This window comes from Gymnogyps californianus, chromosome 5 (genome assembly GCF_018139145.2).
Source record: "Gymnogyps californianus isolate 813 chromosome 5, ASM1813914v2, whole genome shotgun sequence".
Classification (NCBI taxonomy): domain Eukaryota; kingdom Metazoa; phylum Chordata; class Aves; order Accipitriformes; family Cathartidae; genus Gymnogyps; species Gymnogyps californianus.
The window spans coordinates 24,009,810-24,032,906 of record NC_059475.1 but is presented as its reverse complement, the minus strand read 5'-3'; the positions used below and the strand labels follow the sequence as shown (position 1 = coordinate 24,032,906).

General features: G+C 36.4%; 1 protein-coding gene across 1 annotated transcript in view; it reads left to right on the top strand.

Annotated features, from left to right (window-relative positions):
• The first annotated feature begins 22,274 nt into the window (after positions 1-22,274).
• LRRC4C (leucine rich repeat containing 4C) overlaps positions 22,275-23,097 on the top strand; it is a 98,267-nt gene continuing 97,444 nt past the window's right edge. The window contains exon 1 of the mRNA XM_050897845.1: positions 22,275-22,327. The gene's annotated coding sequence lies outside the window, so the exon portion shown is untranslated. The remainder of the gene's footprint in view (positions 22,328-23,097) is intronic.

Here is a 23,097-nt window from a genome sequence, read left to right as displayed (position 1 = left end):
GAGTGGACGTAAGATGTTTCAGATAGCTGTCCATGAAGGCAACTGGATTTGTCAATTCAGTATTTAGATCCTCTGGAATATCTCAGCAGTTTCATACTGAAATTTCCTCAAACTCTTCTTAAAATAATGCAGTATTATCAGCTTCAATTCTGCTATTATTTTCATAAGCAATACTGCTTTAAATATTAATGTCTGCATGATATGGTACATAATATTTCTTAATTATGACTAGAGAAGAAGATAAAAATGCCTTCAGTTACACAGTTAATAGGTTAAGTTAACAATAATAAAGTTTTATGGGTAACTCCTTACTTTATCTTTCTGCCCCCCAACTTATCTGGTCTTATTTTATATACTTAGGAGTGGTTTTCAAGGGGTTGAAGAGTGAAATTACTGCGTGTTAAGATGGTAAATTTGGCTTTCTGATTTAGTTGTTGAAATGTTGCATGCTATGTGGAAATTATGGTTCCATAGTAAGATTTAGTTGCAGTTTACTGCTGGTTATTCTTGCTACACTTACACTTCAGTGAAATTGAAATACAATACTTCTGACAAGGAGCAATGTGCATGCAAGATCAGAAAAATGTCCTGAAAGTTAGGTGCTTAGGGATTTACCTGGTCTTGCTAAACATGCATTCATGGATTGTAAAAAATTTGAGAATAACACTTTTTGTGGCTTCAGTTGTGCAGAAAGCTGAAAATACAAAACTGATGTGGAGCTTCAGAAAGCTGATTGTGAAAGACGTAAATACTCCTTGCCTAATCAGATGTTCTAGGTGTGGTCACTAATTACTAGAATATAATTAGTTTACATGCACATCATTCAGGTATAGGAGTTATTCAACATGTAGCCTGCTACTAACTTATCAATAGGAAGTCTTATTTATCTCAGCAGATGAAATAGTCCTCCATACGAAAGATTCATACAAGAACTATAGACTATTTATATTCTCAGGTAGAACTTCAGTGGTTTGTAAATCTTTGCTAGGCCTTCTGTTGGGTCTCTACACCACTGTGTATTGTACTGAAGGGATAAATTAGGAACTTTGATAGTAGGTGTCCGTGTTCAGATTGAATTTATTATAGAGTTACTGAAATACATACTGTATTCAGCACACAGTTGTCTTCATTGCTTTGGTGTTCAAATTAAAAAAAACCCAGAGGATCCTAAAATTAGAGAAGTAGCAAATTCTCATACAAATGTTTTTAGTACTTCAGAATCTCAGTGCTTTTCACTGAGATTATTAATTCTCCTGCTTAGATTTTTTTTTTTTTTTTTTTTAGTGAGGAAGTGCATCTAATGTGAATATTTTCCACAGAAATCTTTTTGAATATGAAACAGAGCTGCTATGAACATAAGTAAGTGTCTCATTGTGTGAGGGTTGTATTTGGACTAGATCTTCCAAAAGTGAATGTACGTTTGCAATTAGCTATGACTCACAGAGCATTAAAACTCTGCAGTGAATTAGTTTAATTGTATATAAAACCTGAGAAAATTTAAAACTTTTTTGTAATAGCAGAAGAAAATCTTTCCTCTTTCTTAGTTAAAAAGCCTCTGTCATGTTAACATTACCACATTAACCGAACAAACAGAAATCCTTAAAGCATTTATTTACAAAACTGCACTTGAATTTGAAAGTCTCCTATCGACAGGAGATGGGACTGAACCCTAACAAGGCTAAGTGATTCATTCAAGTAGTTCAAGAAATCTGGAATTTAGTAGGAAACTGAAGGATTTCTGAATGCAAGCCTACGATGCCAAGTTATGTTTTTTGAATACCACAGTTCTCAATACCCTGATTGACCTTTGATTTGTGAGCTGGCTTTTACAAAGTTTTAACTTCTAGTTTGAAAATATTATTCAAAAAGAGTCGTTGGGAAGAACTTGATGATTTTGCAGTGAATTTATTGTTTAGGATTATAGGTACTGAAAGTAATGATTTAAATACTAGTGCTTTTGAGAATTGCATAGAACGTATATTCAGAATTCTTTTCCTCTGTGCTTGGGAAATAGTCCTTCCTTCCTTTTTATGTCAAGCACTCAGCAAGTGCCAATATCAGATGCTTTTCATAACTGTGCAGAGCAGCCTAGAATGATTGAGTTTACAAGGATGTATTTGTTTTCATTAGTTAATTTTTAAAAGAAATCAACAAAATGGAAAAGAGTTTAGACTTCAGTCTGTACAGGTAGAGATGCAGCTTACACAACTGATACCATCATAACGTAATGTGATGCCAATTGAATGTGATATATCATTTTCATATATATGCCCATTCGGATAGTATGACCTAAACGATATGCTCATGTTTTCTAGTTATTTTATGATCAATGATGATGTAATGAGTTGGGTAACAGTATGTGGTGCGTTGACCCTGGCTGGATGCCAGGTGACCACCAAAGCTGTTCTATCGCTCCCCCCCTAAGCTGGACAGGGGAGAGAAAATATAATGACAGGCTCATGAGTCGAGATAAGGACAGGGAGATCACTCAACAATTACTGTCATGGGCAAACCAGACTTGACTTGGAGAAAAAAAAAATTAATTTGATTTATTACCAGTCAAATCAGAGTAGGATAATGAGAAATAAAACCAAATCTTAAAACACATTCCCCCCCACCCCTCCCTTCTTCCTAGGCTTAAATTTACTCCTGAATTCTCTACCTCCTGCCCCCCAGTGGCACGGGGGGACAGAGAATGGGGGTTGTGGTCAGTTCGTCACATGTTGTTTCTGCTGCTCCTTCCTCCTCAGGGGGAGGACTCCTCACACTCTTCCCCTGCTCCAGCGTGGGGTCCCTCCCATGGGAGACAGTCCTCCATGAAATTCTCCAACATGAGACCTTCCCATGGGCTACAGTTCTTCACAAACTGCTCCAGTGTGGGTCCCTTCCACAGGGTGCAGTCCTTCAGGAACAGACTGCTCCAGCATGGGTCTGCCATGGGGTCACAAGTCCTGCCAGCAAACCTGCTCCAGCATGTGCTCCTCTCTCCATGGGTCCACAGGTCCTGCCAGGAGCCTGCTCCAGCATGGGCTTCCCACGGGGTCGCAGCCTCCTTCGGGCATCCACCTGCTCTGGTGTGGGGTTCTCCATGAGCTGTGGGTGGATATCTGCTCCACTGTTAACCTCCATGGGCTGCAGGGGGACAGCGTGCCTCACCATGGTCTTCATCACAGGCTGCAGGAGAATCTCTGCCGGGGCGCCTGGAGCACCTCCTCCGCCTCCTTCTTCACTGACCTTGGTGTCTGCAGAGTTGTTTCTCTCACATATTCTCACTCCTCTCTCCAGCTGCAATTTCTGCTGCATAGTAACTTTTTCCCCTTTCTTAAATGTGTTATCACAGAGGCGCTACCACCATCACTGATGGGCTCGGCCTTGGCCAGCGACGGGTCCATCTTGGAGCCGGCTGGCATTGGCTTTATCAGACATAGGGGAAGCTTCTAGCAGCTTCTCACAGAAGCTACCCCTGTAGCTCCTCCTCTACCAAAATCTTGCCACGCAAATCCAATACACAGTAGGTTAAAGCCATTTGTATTTTCCACTTTCTCTCCACAGACATTTTAGTTATTAAAATTTAGTTTTAGAGAGTATGTGCTCCTCTTTCTATTTAAGATTAAAAGATTCATATATTGTAAGTGTTGAAAAAGCTTGCATTGTAGGATTATACTCAGCAGTAATGCTTTTATTAAACCCAGCGATATACTTAAAGAGGTTTTCAAACAGGTTTTTTTTTTTTTTCTCCTAATAAAACCCACACAGGCATTTTCATGGGAATGACAAAGACTTTGTTGCAAGTAATGGTTATTTGTACCTTGTCATGCATCAACATTATCGCTTTTCAAACGTAGCATGAAGAGTTGAAAATCATCAGTCTGAGTCATACACAGTGACATTTTTCTCTCCCATCTTCACTTTTTCTATAATATATATTATGTTTATTTCTCTCTTTCCTAAATTGCTGATCCAAATTACAAATATTAAGAGATCTGGGTATCTGGAATGCATTGGTCAGAAGACTGATACAAGCAAGGATATGAATTTAAGCAAGTATGATTAAAGGGGTGATATGTGGTCTTTCATCCTTGTAAGACCCAGTATGTGTTTGATACAGTTGCTTCAAATGAGAAAAAGGAATGGAAACCAAACAAAGAAAAGTTAGATGTAAAATCATAAGGTTAAGTACAGACAGAACCATCTGAATAATAAAATAATAGCTGTGTTGCTGGAATGACTTGACAGTTACCTAACACTGAATCTGACAAAGCATTGCAGAATATGATATAGGAAATAACCCTGAAGTACTTGAGGATGTGGACAGAACACTTATAAACTGATTGACATTTTCAAAAGTAGTTTTTAAATGTGTACATGGCAATCTTGACAAACTAATTTTTTATGAATAATTTACAAATGCAGATTGTATATCTGTTAATAATTAGGATACTGAGGTTATTGAAAGGGTTTACATTTTCACCTTTGAGTTTGTGCAAAGCTTCCTCATTTTGGAAGACACAAAACATGAACGCACGCATTTTTTATGCAGAGACAAAAATAATTGATCTTCCAACTCATCCCTTTGACTACAAAATCAAGAAGGAAAAGTATACTGTGGTCAAATTAAAATAAATTTTTCTATCTTCTCTTCTCACTAAAACCAAACTTGAAAAAAACATTTCAGACCAAAAGGCACGTTTTGATTTGAAATACAATGTTGTATTTTGTTCAGGATTTCTAATTTTTTAAAACAAAATTTAAATTCAGCTTCAAAAAAGAGCTATTACATATGATGGCAATGTGGAGAAATAAGGTCTAGAAAACTGGCATTTCAGAAAGAACTGAAACAACTGACATTGAAAAGAAGAGAAGAATGAGGGATGGAAATGGCAGAACAATAAAAGTTTCCAGCACATGAAATGTTGTTGGAAACAAGAGTAATCCATGCTGACTGTGGACAGGATATGTAGTGGGTTTACAGTGTAGCAAATTTTTTCATGTTTAGTATTGGGAATTACTTTCTAATAAAGACAGTGAAATATTGGACCGTAAGATAATGGAATATCTCTTACTGAATTCTTTCTGAACAAGTTAGAGTGCCTATGAAAAAGGATGACAGTTTACCTTGTGAGAGAGGTAGAGTAGTGAAAAAAATTACCTGCTAAAGGGCCTGATTTTCTAAATAGGATAGATGGGTTCTAGAGCCAAGGTAAAGTCTATTTTTACACTCAAACCTCATAAACTTACTTTATTTCTAAATTTTACTGTTTCTTTTTGTATTGGTATTCAAAGTACAAACCTGTTCTTAGTTTTGAAATTGTGAACAGACTGGTTTGTACTACCTCTCTCACTTTAAAATAATGATAACATATTTCTGCTTTTTACAGCTTCTCTTCAGACTCTCACAATATAAAACACCAGTGATTTTCCCATAGATTGCAAGAATGACTTTTTTTCCTTAAACAGCAAATATAATAAGATAAATTAATTGAACTGGTGGCTTAAACTAGTGATGATCACTTTCAAGAGGCAAATAAACTGTTTATGGTTATGTGGGAACCAGTCCATGAGAATGAAGTGCAAGAATATCACAAAACCACTCTGAGCCAAATATTCTGAAATTTTTGCCAAGGGAAATTAATTGATTTTTCCCCTGGGACTTACTTCATGCAGATCATTAGAACATGGCCAGTCCAACAAGTAGATGTGTGCAAATCAGAGGTTTTTCTCCAATTCTAGTGGCAAGGTGGCTATTTCTAAATTCAAAGGCAGGTTATTGTTTTGCACAGAGGGAAACAATTGCGTGTTTATGAGATATCCTTCAATGTGTTTTCCCCCAGCACCACATCTTTTTAATTTGAGTGGCAGCTGAAGTGCAGAATAACATACTGAATTAAGTGAAGGGCTAAATGAAGCAATTAACTGTTCTTTCCAAGACAATGAAGGCACCAAGCGTGATGTAGTACAGCTGGATGTTGACCCTTTTTTTTTGTACGTGAGTCAGAGCAGGAGAGGCAAGTGTGATGACAGAAGGTTTATCTCTGCTCCTTTTTACACCCCCTTGAGCTCATGTTATGCAAATTAATGTAACTTTCACGTGTGTGGAACGTTTGCATTTCCCATTGGGAAGTTCTGGGGAACCTAGGAAGGAAGGAAATATTCTTCCTTGCCTAACCATCTTGTTACTAAGATAGCTACCACAGCTTTATAACTGTTATAGGTCATGCTTCCTATTTTGATGTACATTTCAGACTTTCCCTTATAGTAAACTGCAACAGAATCTGACATAGACTAGAGTTTTTTGGTACCATGCAGAGCACAAATTTCCTGGGTTTGATTCCACAAGTAAAATTGTGCTGGCTTTACGGCTGTAAAGAAGCAGGTAGGACTTTACCTAAATATTTCAGGGGAAGTATATACATCCCAGGGATGGCAACAGTTCAGCTCATAAAGTTTTACAGGGCAGCTTTCATTTGTATTATCGTGGTAAAGAGTGCAGATTCTCGTATCTGGTAGACAAGCCAGTCTATGTGGAAGGTTACTAAGCATGGACCTGTAGTCTTCAAAAGGTTTCGTTCCATACTAACAAAGAGAATAACTGAAGTTTGTTTTACTCTAATACAATGTGGCTCTAAGACCTTGTTGCAGAGTAATTGTACAGCTCTTAACAGTGTCATTGATAAAATGGTTTTGTTTTCAGTCTCTGAATTTGTGGCAAATTCATGTGGCATTAGTATTTCTTCATTTTCTGGTAACTTGAGAATTATTCAAGGATGAATTGATTTGCATGTATCAGAATTTAAGATAAGGCTGGAAAATGTAGGAAATGCATGGATAAAACGTGTACTTTGTAATTTAAGGTCATACAAATACAAATGTTTGGAAAAGTCTGGGTGCAACCTTTTTTCTCCTGCAAAGTGCCATTACCTAGCAACAGATTTGAGTGTCATTAGAGTGGTTATTGAGGGCAAGGAGAAAATCAAGAGTGGACTCATGTATTTGCTGAGTTTACCTGGAATGGGGGACATGCAAGTTCATGTATTTCTGTTTGTGATTTGAACATTTTGGAACTTGAATTACAATGAAGGTTACTGTGCCATTTGTAGAAGCTTGTGGTTACATATTCTTAAAGCTAGAAAGTTGTTTCCCCCCTCCCCCCCATTTTCTTCTGTTGCTGTGAATTAAGCTGATTTTTTGCTTTAATTCATGCAGGTACCAAAAACAATTAACAGAGGTCAGTTTATGATGATATGCATGCAAGTTAGTCTTGCTTATTTTCTCCTACCAGCTGCGTTCTGGAGAAGGTACAGGACTGTGTTTTAGAGTTATGATTTTTTTTTTCCTGTTGGGAATAATTAGTTATCAGTCTTGCTTTTTTTAAGACCTCATGTGAAAATTGTGATTCTATTAAGGGTTTTTATTAACCGTTATTTTGAGAGCTGAAAACAACACATCCTAACACTTTAAATAAGCCATTTAGTATAGATCATGTACAATCCAGTAGGCATAAGTCAAAACACTGTTCTGCAATCTCACAGCTAGTATTCCACAGGTCTGTGGTCATGTCTTACACATATGGAAAAAAAGACATACATAGCCAGAAGTGTATTCTGTTGCATTTTCCATCAGTGTCATCTTTATTGAAACCTGTACAGAGAAAGTTCCTTGATGAAACAACATTAAATAAAAGATCGTTTTGGACATCTTTACAGTACACAGTTGTTCTTGTAAACAAGTAACAAGAAATGAAACAATTGGGTCTCCTTTTGTTCTAGTTTTCTAATCAGTTGGTTCTGTGTCAGTTTTCTTAATGCTATAATAGTGCTGGCAGGCAGCATGGAAAGACTTTGGCAGAGTGAGACATCACTATTGCTTGTCTGAACTTTGGCACAAGAATGACAGTTGTCAGGAAATACCTCAATTCATATGCTGATCCCTAATAGAATTTTCACGTCTTCTGATAATTTCATTTTCTCTTTCCTCATATGAAACCTGTTAAATTTTGTCAGTATCTCCAAGTTATTTTCTCTAGGTTAATGTTTAGAGCCATATTTACACAGAAAATTATTCTTATTCTGCTTGTATGGAGCAGACAAAGTAAATGTGTGTGTATACACACATATGTATGTATGTATAAAACAAGTAGATGGAAGTATACCTGACAGTCATTTTATACAGGTGAACAAATAATTCAGCTTTTCTAATGAAGGTAATTCTGACAAAGTCATTGTGTATATTTGTTTGAGCAAGTCAAGTAGGAACTGGCCAGTAATAGTTAGAAATATCTGAGAATTAACCTTTAGGACACATTTGGCCTCTCATTTCAATAGACATGCACCATGCTTGGCTGCAGACTCTCTTACACTTTTTCCATTTTTTCAAGTATCATTTGAAAGCAGAATATTTTGATAACCTCAGTAAATCTATTTCTTAGTATATTCATATTCTAAAATTACCTATGACTAAATCTTGTAGTTTCTATCATTTTATTTGGATTAAATCTTTTACTTTCTCTAAGAAAAAGAAACATATTCTAGCTTACATATCAGTACATTAGAGAAATCTTTACATATTTTTAATCAAGATTTAAAAAAAAAAAAGTTGCTGCATTTTATTTCTCATGAAACTTCTTTTTAGCCTGACTTCTAATAATTCAGAAACATATATCATATCTAATAACAGCATAAATTTATGTAGGCCAGATTAGGCCAGTTTCATCTAGAATGATCCAATGTAATTTGAAATACAAAATGTAGCTGCTTCTGACACATTTAGATAATAGTTACACTGTACCAGTTATACTTCATGAGTATTTTAAAGACTGGAATTTGAGATGAACTTTTCTATGTTGGATAATTTCATTCCTTCTAACTTGATTTTCAATATTGAATATGTCCAGGACACCAGAGAATCACAAGGAACAGCAGGATATCAATAAAACTCACAGAAAGTAACCAGATGTCCCACAATGCCCAGTTGATAATTTTGCATAATGGTCATCACTTCTCTTAGCTAATGTTGCTGGGATACTGGAGATACAGATGTTCTCTGTTCATTCGTAATTCCTTGATCACTCGTTTTCTGTTTTTAAAGTTACCTCTTCAGTATTTTCATTCTACATTTAAAAGTATAATATTTCGTTCCTCCTGAAACATTTGTAGTGCATAGATTAGCACAGCTGATGCTGTTTATTCCTCTGACATCATGTAGTACGTTCCCATTCAACAGACATTTTTTTACCATCTTTGCGCTGACGAATGCAGCACCAAGGACAGCAAAGGCGGCGTTCCTAAGCCGTTCCTCTCTCGCGGTTAGCTCCCAGCCTTCGCATTAATAATAGGGGAAAAAAATACAAAATACCGTGGGGGTGGTTAAATACCAGAACAGATTGACCAGAGTGATTGTGGGCTTTTGTAGGTGTTCAAGTCTCCACTGGACATGCCCTGAGCTACCTGCTCTAATTAGACCTGTTTTGAGCAGGAGACAGGACTGGATGACTCCTGGAGTTCCCTTCCAACCAAAATTATGACTCTATGATTTTATTTGTCCCTTGTAAAGATTAATGAAAAAAAAACCCAAACCCAAAATGCTGTAGACAGAGTATCACATACTGAAATAGTATATTTTCTCTCTCCTTTATTTGTCTTTGACTTGCTTGTTTGTTCCATAAAAAGCGTAAAGATGGGGTTTTTTAATGCCAAGTTTTGCTAGAAGTCATTGGATAACAATTCTGAATGTCACGAAAAATTAATCATAGGTGGTACAGAGCTTATTGAAAGAAATGGATTTGTTAATGAAGATATGAATATAGAAATGCTTTCTAGTTTTCAGTTTGATATTCATCCTGACCTTCCCATACCACCTTTGCCAGCAGCCACATTGTCCTAAATTGCTGGCTTACTGTTGTTCTCAAAGTATTCAGTGAGGTAGGAAATGGTCGCACTATGAGGAACATGGTTTGTGCTGCTTAGACCATTAAATTCCTGATCAAATTAGAAAGTTTAGTTCAGGTCCTTTAATATCACTGTCTTTTGTATAATGATAAAAAAATGACAGTGCAGTGGTTGAATTCTACTTACATGATTGTATTTTGCCTACTAAAATTTTAAAAGAAATTGAACAGGAATGCCAGTTCTTGTTCTTGGTGTGAAAATTCTGTGTGGTACTACTGTGAATCATTTACCAGAAGTTATGAGGTGAGTACTTTTTGGTGGTCAGTAAAATGTTTCCTGTGTGATGATTTTAGACACATTGTGATGAAAAGACCTGCATGAATACAACTTAATGGGGTTTTTTTGTTAATTTAAAGGTAATAAGCTTACAGGTTTTTTTAATATTATAATATTACTAACAAATTGATATTATTGATAGGGGGGCATGATCATTAGCTCCTCTATTAGTAGTTTCCCAGGAAATGCTCTGCACCTCAATCATTGTTGCTCAAACTATTGCTCTAACAAGGAATATTACAGTGTGATTTGTATCCTGTTATCCACTGTATTCTAAAAGAAGCCTATTAGCATGAGTGAAGTCTAGATAAGGTTTGGAAGTGCTGATACCAGCTGCTAGAAGGTCTCACGCAGGGCTGGTTGCAATGGCACTACAATAATGCTTCCTGACCTGATAATTATATTTAGGAATTATTTCTCTGAATTGCTGCTAAAGCCTGACTTCAAGTTTTTTTATTCTTGACTCCTAGTCAGAAGTTTGTTTAAAAAATAAATAAATAAATAAATAAATAATGAAACCAAAAACCCTAAACAGAGAGTGCTGCTGTATATGGGGAAAGAAGACAGAGAGAAGTAGAAAAATTGAAGAAGTTATCTCAACATTGCAATCATTTTAAAGACAGGGGGGTAGAAAATGAATTTGCTCATTGTGATTTCATTTTCTGCAAATACTTGAGCAAGTAAATTTTTAGTGGAAATAACACATATAAAGTTTTGTTCATATAAGCTAATTTTCAAAGATATAAAACCTGGTTTTAATTATTTATAGCCATAACTTGAGATTTTCTTATTCAAGAAATTCAGACTGCATTCTTTGTCTAACTGACTCCTCTTTTGTTTTGTGTGTGTGTATTTAAACTTGATGCCTCTATCTGATCTCCTTACTTTGCTGCCTTATTTCTTTATGGTCTTCCTGGGTGATTTTAAATTTTTATATTTATGCCTTCTCTGCCCTGCAGATTCTACCTTTTCTTATTAACCACCTTCCTTGGTGCAAAGTGTTGTGCTGACACCCATACCCATACAACTGTTTGCGCATTTGACCTGTTCTTTGTTCAGATCACTTTCTCCAAGACTGCTAGATGTGATTGAATAATATTTAGTGAGTACTTTACATACAGAATTCTGACTCCTTCTCAGGAAGCCTTTACAAATATGTCTTGATTTGTAATGAATGAATTTTGTTGTTTGTTAGTAACCAGTTGATGATCCCCTACCTTGTGCTGCCAGATCCATTCCACAAAGAGCAGCAAACCTGTGCCTGGATTGTGACAGAGGTAGTTCCCCAAAATGACCTGTGCCTCTGCAATCCCTCTCAGTGCTGTTCAGCACTGATAACGTGCGTGCTCTCTGCTGTGCGTTATGACAGTCTGAGTGACACACCATGTAATGAATAATAATGTGTCATAGCTGCAAGTAGTTAGAGCTTCCCTCTCTCACTTCTAGCACCTTGCCTAACAAACTCCTCTACTCCCACACAGTTTTGTGACAAAGGGGTGGGATATATTTATATGCTTGCTCTCATTTAACCAAAGCAGAAATCCTTGCCATTCTAGAGCTTAGCATACAAGGTCGTCATCAGCATGGTTGCCCTATAAATATCCCAACTAAATACCTTACAGAATCAAATCCTGAAGGTGGGCATGGGTATAATACAGAACTAGCCCAGAGTAAACATCAATCAATTTGCTAAAGAAGGAATGTTTAAGATGCAGATGTTTGAAGTTTTCTGCAGCAAGGTAGGGAAGTGGTATCTCAGATGTTTTCTCTGTCTTAATACTCTGGAAATAAATTTGAATCTGTGAGTATATTGTCTCATGCATTTTCTCTCTGCATAGAATTGCCCCAGTCGTTATGACAAGTTTTTGTTTGTTTTGGGGTTTGTTTTTTTTTTATTGACCAGCAGACTTAATGACTGACTCATAATCCTGCTATACACTGCCTCCCACCTAATACCATAGTGACAAGCTGCTGGTTTTCTTCTGTTCAAAGGAAGTAAGAAATAGAAATTAAGTCTTTGGAAAAATGGGATAGCCACCAATATCTTGGTATGATTAAGCTGACATGAATGGTGTGGACTACCTGTAAGAAATACTCCTTACCCCTGCAAGGTTACACATAGACCTTAAACATTTAGCATGTGTTATTTTCTGTTGTATTAGCAAACAAATAAACAGTGTTCTTGTTTGAAAGGCTTTTAAAGATGGAGACATATGGGAGTTAGGTGATTAATGCACTTAGACAAAATTTGTAAATCACGAAATGTTCCAAATCCACATGTTTAAGCACCTGAATACCTTTTAAAATCTATCCTAGAGGCTTTGTTTGTAGAATGAAGTCAGGTTTAGTGATATTTTGATGTTGTTCAGAAAAGTTTAAATTGAAGAATTTCAGCAAGCTCAAGTTCTTACGTGAACAATAAGAACTTCTTATCTTAAACACACTAAATTAATGGGAACAATGCCAATGCCACTCTGCCTACAAACAAGCAGAAAATCCTAGACTATCAAGTTCAAGGACCAATCTGCATCTACCTCTCATTCCAATGTATTCTTTTGCAGATTTAACAAGCATATACTTTGTGATAGCTACAAGCTACATTATTTTAGAATAAATATATGAGAAATTTTCTGTATGTTTTGTCACAGAAGTTTGAAAAGTTCTTTTACAAAAATATCCATTCCTACAGTGTTTTTGACCATAAAAAAGTGCCAGTGACAACATTTAAGCATTACCATATGTCAAGATAAATATGTACGTACACAGATACATATATGTATCTGTATAAAAGGCAGAAACAAAACAGTTCTTGATTCTTGTATCTGTGGTAGTCATGCAGGAAATGAAGCAGCTATTTCAATGTAATTCTGTGATTTTAATAACTATTTGAATTCTTAAGAGAATGTTGAGGGAAAATATTTGTGTAGAAAAAAATCACTTTGGAACCAATTATTTATTCTTCTTTTATATCAATAAATATCAATTGGTATATTGACATTTTCTTTGTTTTTATTTTCCTATGAAAACTAGGGGGAGGGGCAGTGATTTAAAAAACCAAAACCCAACAAATTATCAAAATGAGAGTAGTTTGATATTATCAGTATTTTTGTTTTAAGACTAATTTGTATTTAATTATTGTATTTCTGGGGAAAGTTTTTAATATGAAGTTGAAACAGCTTTATAACCTTACTTGTGGGAGAGATTGTATTAAATTTGTACTTTGAACCTAAATATCTCTTCTCTTCTAAATTTCTTTTCCAGAAAAGGAATTCTAGTAAAATGTTCTGTATGTGCTGTAGGAGCACAGATGGTTAATTCCTGCTTCCGGATCTATGCCTTCATATATGGAGTTATTAAATGTGTTTTCTAAAAGTGATGATTCATTTTAGTTGGCTCATCTTTGGAGAACGCATTTTAAATGGGGCTGGATTTAACAAATATTGCTGTGCCTGCTTTTGAAAATAAGGCCCACTTGAAACATTTTAAATGAAAGCCCATATCCCTTGACCTCCTGATTTCACCAAGGGTATTTGTGAACAATTTTTTGAAAATTTGAAAACTTCAGCCTAGTATTCTAGTTTTCTTAATATTAACCCTACTTATTGTTCAAAAACTATCAGTACTGCAAACTTTGATGCTAATACTACTTCTTATCTCCTAAATGACAGGTATTTTTATTAGCATGTTGAAGATAATTTCCACCAACATGCATAAAGGAGTGTAAAGAAAATACAATTGTAAGGAAATGCAGTTTCAATCTAAGCTAGTGGAAAAGTGTAAGGAGAGAGGAATAAAAGGTCTGAAAAACCCAAAAAAGCAATTGATACAAGTGTTGACCAAATCCAGACTCCTGTGTATCACCTCTTGTTTCTTTTTTTCCTGCTCCCAAACAATCCTATAATCATGATGTACAGCTTCTTAAAACAATGTTTCATTCCTTGCAGGTTTTTTTATCCTCTTCATCACCAGAAATAGTCCTCTTAACAAGAAACTCTTCCCTAGATCTTGAAGATCAGATGTGATTCAGTAAGGTGAGTTTCAATTTAAAACTGTACCATAGCCACTGGGAATGAAGTTTAGAGAGATGGTAGGAAAACTGAGTCTCATGTATCATTGATTAAAAAAAAATATATATATATACACACTTTAAATAGTCATAATTCTTTCCATCATTTTCACTAGTTGTGACTGGCAGGATTTCTTAACTTCTTAGCAGGATTTCTAACACGCAGTCAATAAAGAATGAGAAATGTTCTCAACCACAAGTTCCTTTTAGAACTTCTCAAAGGATCCTATCCTAATGGGGACAAAGGTGTTTATTTGTATTAAACCTTTTTCCTCTTATTGTCTCCAAAATATAGAGTTACATTTTCCCCTTGTAACCTTTCCAGGGCTTAAGTGCAAATCCAATGTAAATGGGTCTGGGCTATTCTTCCACTTAAAATGCTTTATGAAATGAAAGTTGTGGAACTACCTGTTATGGAATAATCCTGTATTCTCTTTAGAAGTGACACCACAGTGGACTAGACAGACTATTGGTCTGTTCTAGAGTGGCAGTAGCCAAGTAAATTCCAAAAGAATTTCAAGAGGCTCATTATTGTCTTAAAGTTTTTCATCCACCACTTTAAGATGATACTGAAATATTCAGTACTGAACATATAGATATTTCACGTTTCATATGCTCTTTAAAAGATTACAATTTAAAATTTACAATTTTAATGGGAATGTGGAGATAGAAGGGAGAGCTGAACACTGGGTGAGAAAATCCAGAGAACTCAAGGTGAAGATTGGTCTTTTACCTAACTTGTACCATATTTCAGAGCACTTATGAGTGTAAATACGGTGCTTCCTGCCTTCATTCATTGCTAGGTTCTAAATTGTTCCCTGATTTTTTCATCCATCTAGTTTGAGTCAACATCAGTCAAAGTACATTTATATCACAATGCATTCAGAGATCTTAAATTATTTAATATCAGGTATTGACTGCTAGGGTATAGAAAAGAATGATAATTATTTAGATGGGTGGGTTTTTACCCTCTCTGATACCTTATATTTTTCCTATTTGCCTTGCCTGGTGTAGTGCACATCATATGGTTGTTATGGTGTCACATCATGCACTGACACAACTGTGAAACTTTACTCTCTCTAGTCCAATTAATGATGAGTCCTTCCTGTTTAACACATTCAGTAAGTATTATTTCCATTTTACAGGTAGAGTGACAGGCGTGCAGAGAAATGAAATAATCTATCTTGAGATCATGCAAAGACTCTGGAAATACAATCCCAGTGAGTCCTGGCTATAACGCTTTTGATGTCCTCATCACTGGCCACAGTCCTGCAAGCATTGACGGTAAGAAAATAGGTTCTTATGTATATTATATGCATTATAGTATTTAAATCCATTTGAATTTGGATAAATCTAAAAAAATGTTTCTGTTGTTTTCCAATGGCCAAGGATAAGCAATCAGTGATTTAAGAAGGAAAAAAAAAAAAAAAAAAGGAGTTGAAAAAATTCACTATAAAAGGTACATGTTTTTTTTCATATTGACCAATAAGGGCTAAGTGGAAATTTGTCTGATATGTAAAAATGACGTCCAGATTTTGGGTATAGAGGATGCTGATTTAGAAAGTTATAAGTACCTGAAAATAGATCTTGAAAATGAAAGTTATCTCCTTGATTAATGTTATTTGTGCCATGAACTTCCCCCCCCCATTTGGCAATGATCTCTATCAATGATTTCTTTGCATACAACATTTATTTTCCTTCCCAATTTATTGAAAGCTATAACTTTCTTTGAGATCTTGCGTGGTTAAAGCAAGCCATTATCCTTTTTGCGATGAAAATTTAGAAATCTGCTATGTTACTTTTTCCTTGGCTCAGATGTTAACCTGAACGCCTTTTCCCCATACCAGAATTTCACTTTGAATGTATGCTAAACATGAGGACAAGGTAGAACAATATGGCTGCTAGGTTGTTTCTCATTAATGTTATGAAGCATATGTAGTTAAGATTTTATTCTCAATAAATGAAAATTGTATTTTCCAGTCACAATAACTCCACAGGAGAAGAAATTAAGATGTCTGATACATTCATCTCTATGTCAGAGTATCATACTCTTGCTATTTAAAATTCACTGAAGAGAAAAAAATGCTGTCACACTGTAAAGATATTATTTCCAAAGTGATGCATCATTCATGTCCAAGTCTAGTTGTCTATATTCTTAAATTTTACGTTCTTAAAAATTCAATTTAAAAGAAACAGTCCTTCTTTTTCACTCTACTGACGTTTTCCAACCTCAATGATCCTATGATTCTGTGATTTACAAAACCAAATACATATTAGATGGGACGTGAATATAAAATGAAGGATCATACTCTATTCTCATCTGCACCTGCATTAATCTGGAGACACTCCATTGAAATCAAAGGAGTTATTCCTCCCTAAAGAGTGAATTTACAACGGTTTAATGTCAGTGGCACTCAGTCCTAGAAAGGAGAGAATTTGTTTAGATTCGAATTCTAAGCTTGAAGTTAATGCCATAGGAAAATGGCAGGATTCGGGCCATTTTTGTCGGGACTGTTTTAGAGTGAAAACACTTGAAATTTTGTTCTAAGCCATTTTGTGAGTCAGATTTCTTGATGTTGGATACAGTAGTTAATTTCAGTCAAAAACGTTCACATTTTATAGCAGTTGAAAAACATGGCCATTGCCAAGAACTGGAAATTGGAACAGAAAAATACAAAATCTTCTTTATAATTATTATTATTAATAATAATAGTAGTATTGCATAGCTTTTGTTCTTTGCTAGGGTTACCACCCATGAAAATCACGCTTTGTAATTTGATTTTGTCATAGGATAGCGGTTTTGACAGGCACTTCTTCCTAATCTGGACTAATTAGTTTAAGTAAAAATTGGAATAGGATGTGAAAAATATAGTACTGAAGGGCTACATGGCTACTGTTACAGTAGAGATTAAGTGTGCCCTGTGTTTCGGGGAACATATCTAGTCTATTTCTAACCAAATGAAGGTGAGTTAACAGTGTTTTTGAACAAATGCATTTGGGTATGTATATGTTGTGAGGAGCTGTTTGTGACTCAGAAACAGAAAAAACTTGTCCTTCATTGTTTTGGGAATAACTGTAGCAAAAAAATTAGAGTGAAGATTAATGTTGATCTTCAAGATGCTGAGCTCACAGACAGAGTTTGGAATGGAAGTTAAAATTTAAAATCACGTGAAAAAAGATGTGCTGCAAAATTGTGGTCTTATTTATGTCAGCAGAAATTTTGTCATTGACCTCAATGGAACCAGAATTCTTCTGCTGGGTACAAAGGAAGCTTTTGCTTTTTTTAATATGTAGTTACTGTTATGAATATGTATATACTCTTAAGGTTTAAGACTCTATTAAATGTTAGGTACCCTAAAGTCATGCTACAATAAACTTAAAAGTGATTACCATCCTAAAGTGTAAGCCCTTGATAGGGACATAATTTCATAAATGTTCTAACATGAGAGAGAGATATATGTGTGTGCGTACATATATAGGCCCCAGTCAGAATTGTAACACAACAATCCCAAGAGCAAAGTTAGGAAAAGTTTAACTTTTTTTGTTAGTGGTTTGTCTTTTTAATATTTTTTTTTTCCTCAAAGCAGCATTCATTTTAGAAAAAAAAAGTCCTCTGCTAGTTCTGAGTTGAATGGTAGGCACATAATTCTCCTAGGCACACAGGTGAATAAGAGAATCTGAGAGCAGATTAGAAAAAATATTTTTACAAAGTAAGTATAAGGCTTCTTATTTTCCTTCTATGTAAATACTTTTACGAACTATTAAATTACTGAATCATAGAATGGCTGAGGGTGGAAGGAACCTCTGAAGGTCATATAAGAAGATCTTAAACTTACATCTATACTTATCTATACTTATACATATAAGTATCCTCTCTTATATCTAATATTTCATAGCCTACAGTGTATTACAATCTTGATACTAATTTTGTGTTTAGTCACATCTATGCCAGCAAATATATTATCTTTTTGTGTATATATATACATTTATTTAAGAACTGTCATCTGTTAGAAATGTGTATTTTGATGTAATTTAAATGACATAAAAAATACAAAATGTGCAAATTTCTGTCAAAAGTGAAATATTATTTTGTATCCACAGAGACACTGTAGCTATTGCAGATGCTTGTGTCTTAGATTCTGATTAGATCCCCAAAAGCTGTGTGTCTTCTGTTTTTGACTCCCATTTTATGACTCCATGTTGTTTAATTTCGTTATAGAAACCTTCAGTTTTGCTCACAGGCTCGTTAATATTAGCAGGAAATTGTTCAGGCACCTTTAAAAGAAACAGTGGAGCAAACATATATTAGTCTGTAATGTTTTTATCCTTCTGGGAAAAGGAACAACATTGTGTTTTTTCGGATTTTAAGTAGTAAAAAGAAAAAGACTCGTAAGATGTTTGTAGGCCCAAAATACACCAGCGGCATCAATGAATCAGACAGGAACAAAATAAGCTCACCAACTGAGAAAAAGATTGTTACTTGTCAGCAGCTTCATCTCCTATCACACTTGCAGCTTTCTCCAAAAATTCCCAAAGTCTTTTTTAGCCTTCTTGAAAGACCATTGTGTTTGGGTTATTCATTACTACTACACACTCAGTCTTTCACTCATTGTAGGTAATTTGTGTTTGCCATTGATTTCAGTGATAGTAAGATCAGATGCTAAACGATCTAACAGTGATTAAGGACCTGGTTCCAGTTGCTTAGTTTATATCCGGTAGAACTTTCTCACCAGAAAGCCCGCTGAGTCAGTAGAATAAATCTGAAAGTCAATGTTAATGATTCAGTAAGTGTTATTTGACTGAACTCAGCTAGCTTATGGATTTTATAATTCTAGAAAAACTTACAATATGATATATAACTTAAAAAAATATTTTCTTTCATTTTCAAGTATGCCAGTTTCACACCAAAATTGAAGGCTAAGTAAGGATACCAAACATAACTTGGCTATTTATGAGAGGAGTGAGCAAAGAGGTAGCTATATTATTGCATGCATGGAATAACTCAGAGTTACTGCTTAATATATGAAGTTTGCTATAATTATCATGAAAGCACCTGACTAATTCTTTTTTTGGGGTTGTGTGGAGGAGTTAGATCTATAAATAATTTCTTGCTGATTTTGAGAGAGACAGATGCCGGCACATACATCATCCGTATTCTGTTTCCCTTGATCCTGGAGAGGGTAGCATATCTAACTTTATACATCCAAAGTTTTCTGTAAAATTTCTATTGAATTTAGGTCCCTGAAAAAACAAGACACAAGCCCAATTCTGAGCATTTTAAGTAACATACATAAGTATACCTAATATACCTTGGTAAGTAGGTAAGTACATAACAAACATGTCAGTACTTTACTAGCCCAAATTAGGGAGTCAGTTTAGAAACCTCAAACATCCTGGTCAGAAGTCATTCTAGTCAAACTGCAGCAGATTTGATAGGTGAGCCTAGACATTGTACTGTTGTGTTGCTGTCACTTAACAGCTCACTGGAGCCATCACTTAAACCCATTGAAACCTTGAAGCACTTCATAGGGCTTTTGGCCTGGAACATCTGCCAAAATGGAGTGTTAGGTAACTTTTAAGTGTATACAAGTTTTAAACAAATATTTATTTCTGTAATTAGGAAATAGATTGTCTTTCCATGCAAATTATTTCCACTGTTACATTTTTTGCAAAAATAACTTTATACCTCGTTTCATTTTATTGTGATTCCTCTGCATCAGTGGCTAGAGTTGGTACCTGTGAATACTGGTTCTGTACTTCTTTTGCGAAGACAACTTTATACCTCATTTCATTTTACTGTCATTCCCTCTGCTTCAGCGGCTAGGCTGGTACCTGTGAATACTGGTTGAACTGTCAGAATCAGGCAGGCTTTTAAGAAAATGAGTTTTGACATTCCTTTCCTTAAGATGATCCCTTGTTTTTCAATTACTGCTTTCTGACTTGGAGATGTCTTAAGGTAACCCTGAGTTTGTTCCCAGACTGTCGACTAGGTGGCAGCAGTGCCACATCGGAGCAGCTCCCATACCCTTTCCCTGACATCAAGTGTTAATGCAATTGACCAATCAGTGCTAAGATGATGGGAGGTAATTGGGTAATTGTATTTTACTGATCACAAGCGGAGAAAAGAAGGGGGGGGGGGGGGGGGGAGAGGGAGAGGGAGAGGGAGTAAAAAAAAAAAAAAAAAAAAAGAGAAAGAAGGGAGAGAACGGAAGGGGAGAAGGAGAAGTGTAGCCAGAAAAACTGGCCCTGGGACATTTGCAAATCCTAGGGTGCCACTGAAAGGTGGGGAGTAAGAGAAAGCCAGAGCGACAGAAAAGCGGAGCTGCTCCCAGCAGCAACAACAGCAGCTGTCAGGAACTGGATATATACATACATGCGTACGTACATGCACACACAGGGAGAATTCAAGCTGAAGCTAATGGGAGGGAGGAAGGATTTCGGCTGTGCAAAGGGCTATGCATTTCAGGGATGAAACTAAAAACTGAAAGAAGCGGCTGCGCTCCTGGGAAATGTGTCATCTTGGAAGGGAGGGAGGCAGGAAGGAAGGAAGGAAGAAAAGGGGGAAGATAACTGGCATGTGGAAGAAGATGGGAGACTAACTCACTGCTGTGCAGAAGGGAAATCCAACTTGTAGATCTGAAATACGCTAGGCTGAGCTTGGAAATGAGATCAGACCTGCATTGAAATAGAGAAAGGGAGGAAAGGGAGGCAGAGACTGGACAGCTTTTATCCTTCTTCCTCTCTCTCTTTCCCTCTCTCTGCTCAAAGAAGAAATAGAAGTTTATCCGTCTCAGTGCTGCTGGATCTGCATAGCTGCTGGACAAAAGATGGAGAGGAAGCTGAAATGAAAAGCAAAGGGTGCTTGTGAAATTTACAGCTAAAAGGACGAATCACACCTCCCCGGGCTTCTTTTGTGCCCCATCGGGGGAGTTTTAACATCAGAAAGATTTTGAGAAGTGTGGAGGGCAAAGGGGAGAGTGGGTGTTAAAAACACCCATCCCAAGTGTTTAAAAAATAACAAGGGGATGGATTTATTCTTGACAACTGGTGGGAACCTTGAATTTTTCTCTACTCCCTCCCTCCTTCATTCCATTTAATGTGAGATTATGAAAATGCAGAGGAGTTGGAGGGAAGGCAAAAGGATATAACGTGGAGTTTGAAGCGAGGAGAGGGTGCTGATGCTGTGTATTGCTGGCTTCTTGCTGAAATCAAAAATCCAATTGCGCACTGGATTGTGATTGGAAATCTAATCAGATCTTTGGAGAGGGGGGAGAGAAACTAAAAGTTTATTGTTTTGACAGACACAAATAAAAATTTGAATGCAAAAGGAGATTCTTTTCTAAAGGAGTGTGGGGGATAGAGAAAAAGAAGAATGGGAATCCCTGTTCTAATGTGGAGACACACGGATTGGATAATTGATAGTGCAGCAAAGAAGGGGGAAGAAGAAAATTGCCTGGCAAGACCTGGATCTTAACAGTCACAACAAAATTACATTAAAAGAATACAGATGGAGTGTTGCTTAAAAAGAAATACAGCCCTTTCTGCTCTCCAGAGAAAAAACAAATAGTGAGCAATGGAGAGCTGTGGAGCCAGAAAGGCAGAAAACCTCAGAAAAAGGAAACTAGGCAAAGGATCCACAGTGGAATGAAAAGTTTCAGAAAGGAGAAGGACCATTCATCCTCTGCAAGGATTTTTGTTTTTTTCCTGTTATTTTAAACCACTTTTCTCCAGTGAAGGCAAACATCAACGTTACCACTACAGCAATTTTAAGCAGAAAAGTTGAAAGCCACAGAGAAAATAAAGGACAGAGAAGAAGAAAGCAAAATTGCCGGAGGGGGAGAGTTCAGCAGTGTTGGGTTGGATTGGCACCTGTATGGACTGAAATTGCTGGGAAATTGCAATTGGATATCCTTTATTTTTATTTCCTTTCTTGTTTTTAATTTTGCTTTGGTTGCTGAAATGAAATAGTTTTCTAACCCCTCCCCCACACTGGTTTTTCATAACCACTTGGATTTCCAGCTGGGTAGTCTTTGAGGATACAGTAAGTACACTTTCCATTTTATTATTTTTTGAAAAAGGAAATATACCCCATTGCCTCTCTTCTTTCTTCCTCATCCCTCTTTTCTTGGTCTTTTCTCCCACCTGAATAAAGAATCTGACTGGATTTTGATAATGGCTGGAGGGGGGCAGTTGGGAAGGGAGAAGGGAAGGAACTAGGACAGAACTGAATTCTCACAGTAGCTCAAATGTTTCTGTTAGTAAAACTCCAACCTTGGTAGGATGTTGCAGACTCCTGCCTGCATGGCTCTATAGCATTTGTAAACGTTCACTAGCAAAGAAATCTTTTGAGAAAGCCCCTGCAGTGAGTGGGGGGTGCTACCTGATTGCCCAGTCTGTACAAACGGATGCAAGTTGCATAGAATTGGATGCACGAAGGAGGTTTATTTATTTAGTAACTGTTTAAAATAAAGAAAGACTCTGATTTGAATGCTGGCACCCAGTCTGACATTGCAGATCAATATGGTGTATTAACAGGAAAATTTTATAATCAAGCAGGGAGGTGAAGGATGGCTTTTGACGGGAGTGGGGGGTGTAGGACAAGGGGTTTTAATGGATTTTGAGGAGGCAGCTCAGAGAGAAATGGCACATTTTACACTCCATTGCTAAGAAAAAGCAGTAACAGGCAGAAAGAGGACATTCTTCTATTGAAGGGGAGTTTGGGAAACTGCTGTACTAGCCACCCGTGCCCTCCAGATCTCCTAGGAAATTCTTTGTGATTTTGTGGTGAATCCTTCAGACGCCCCTAGGACT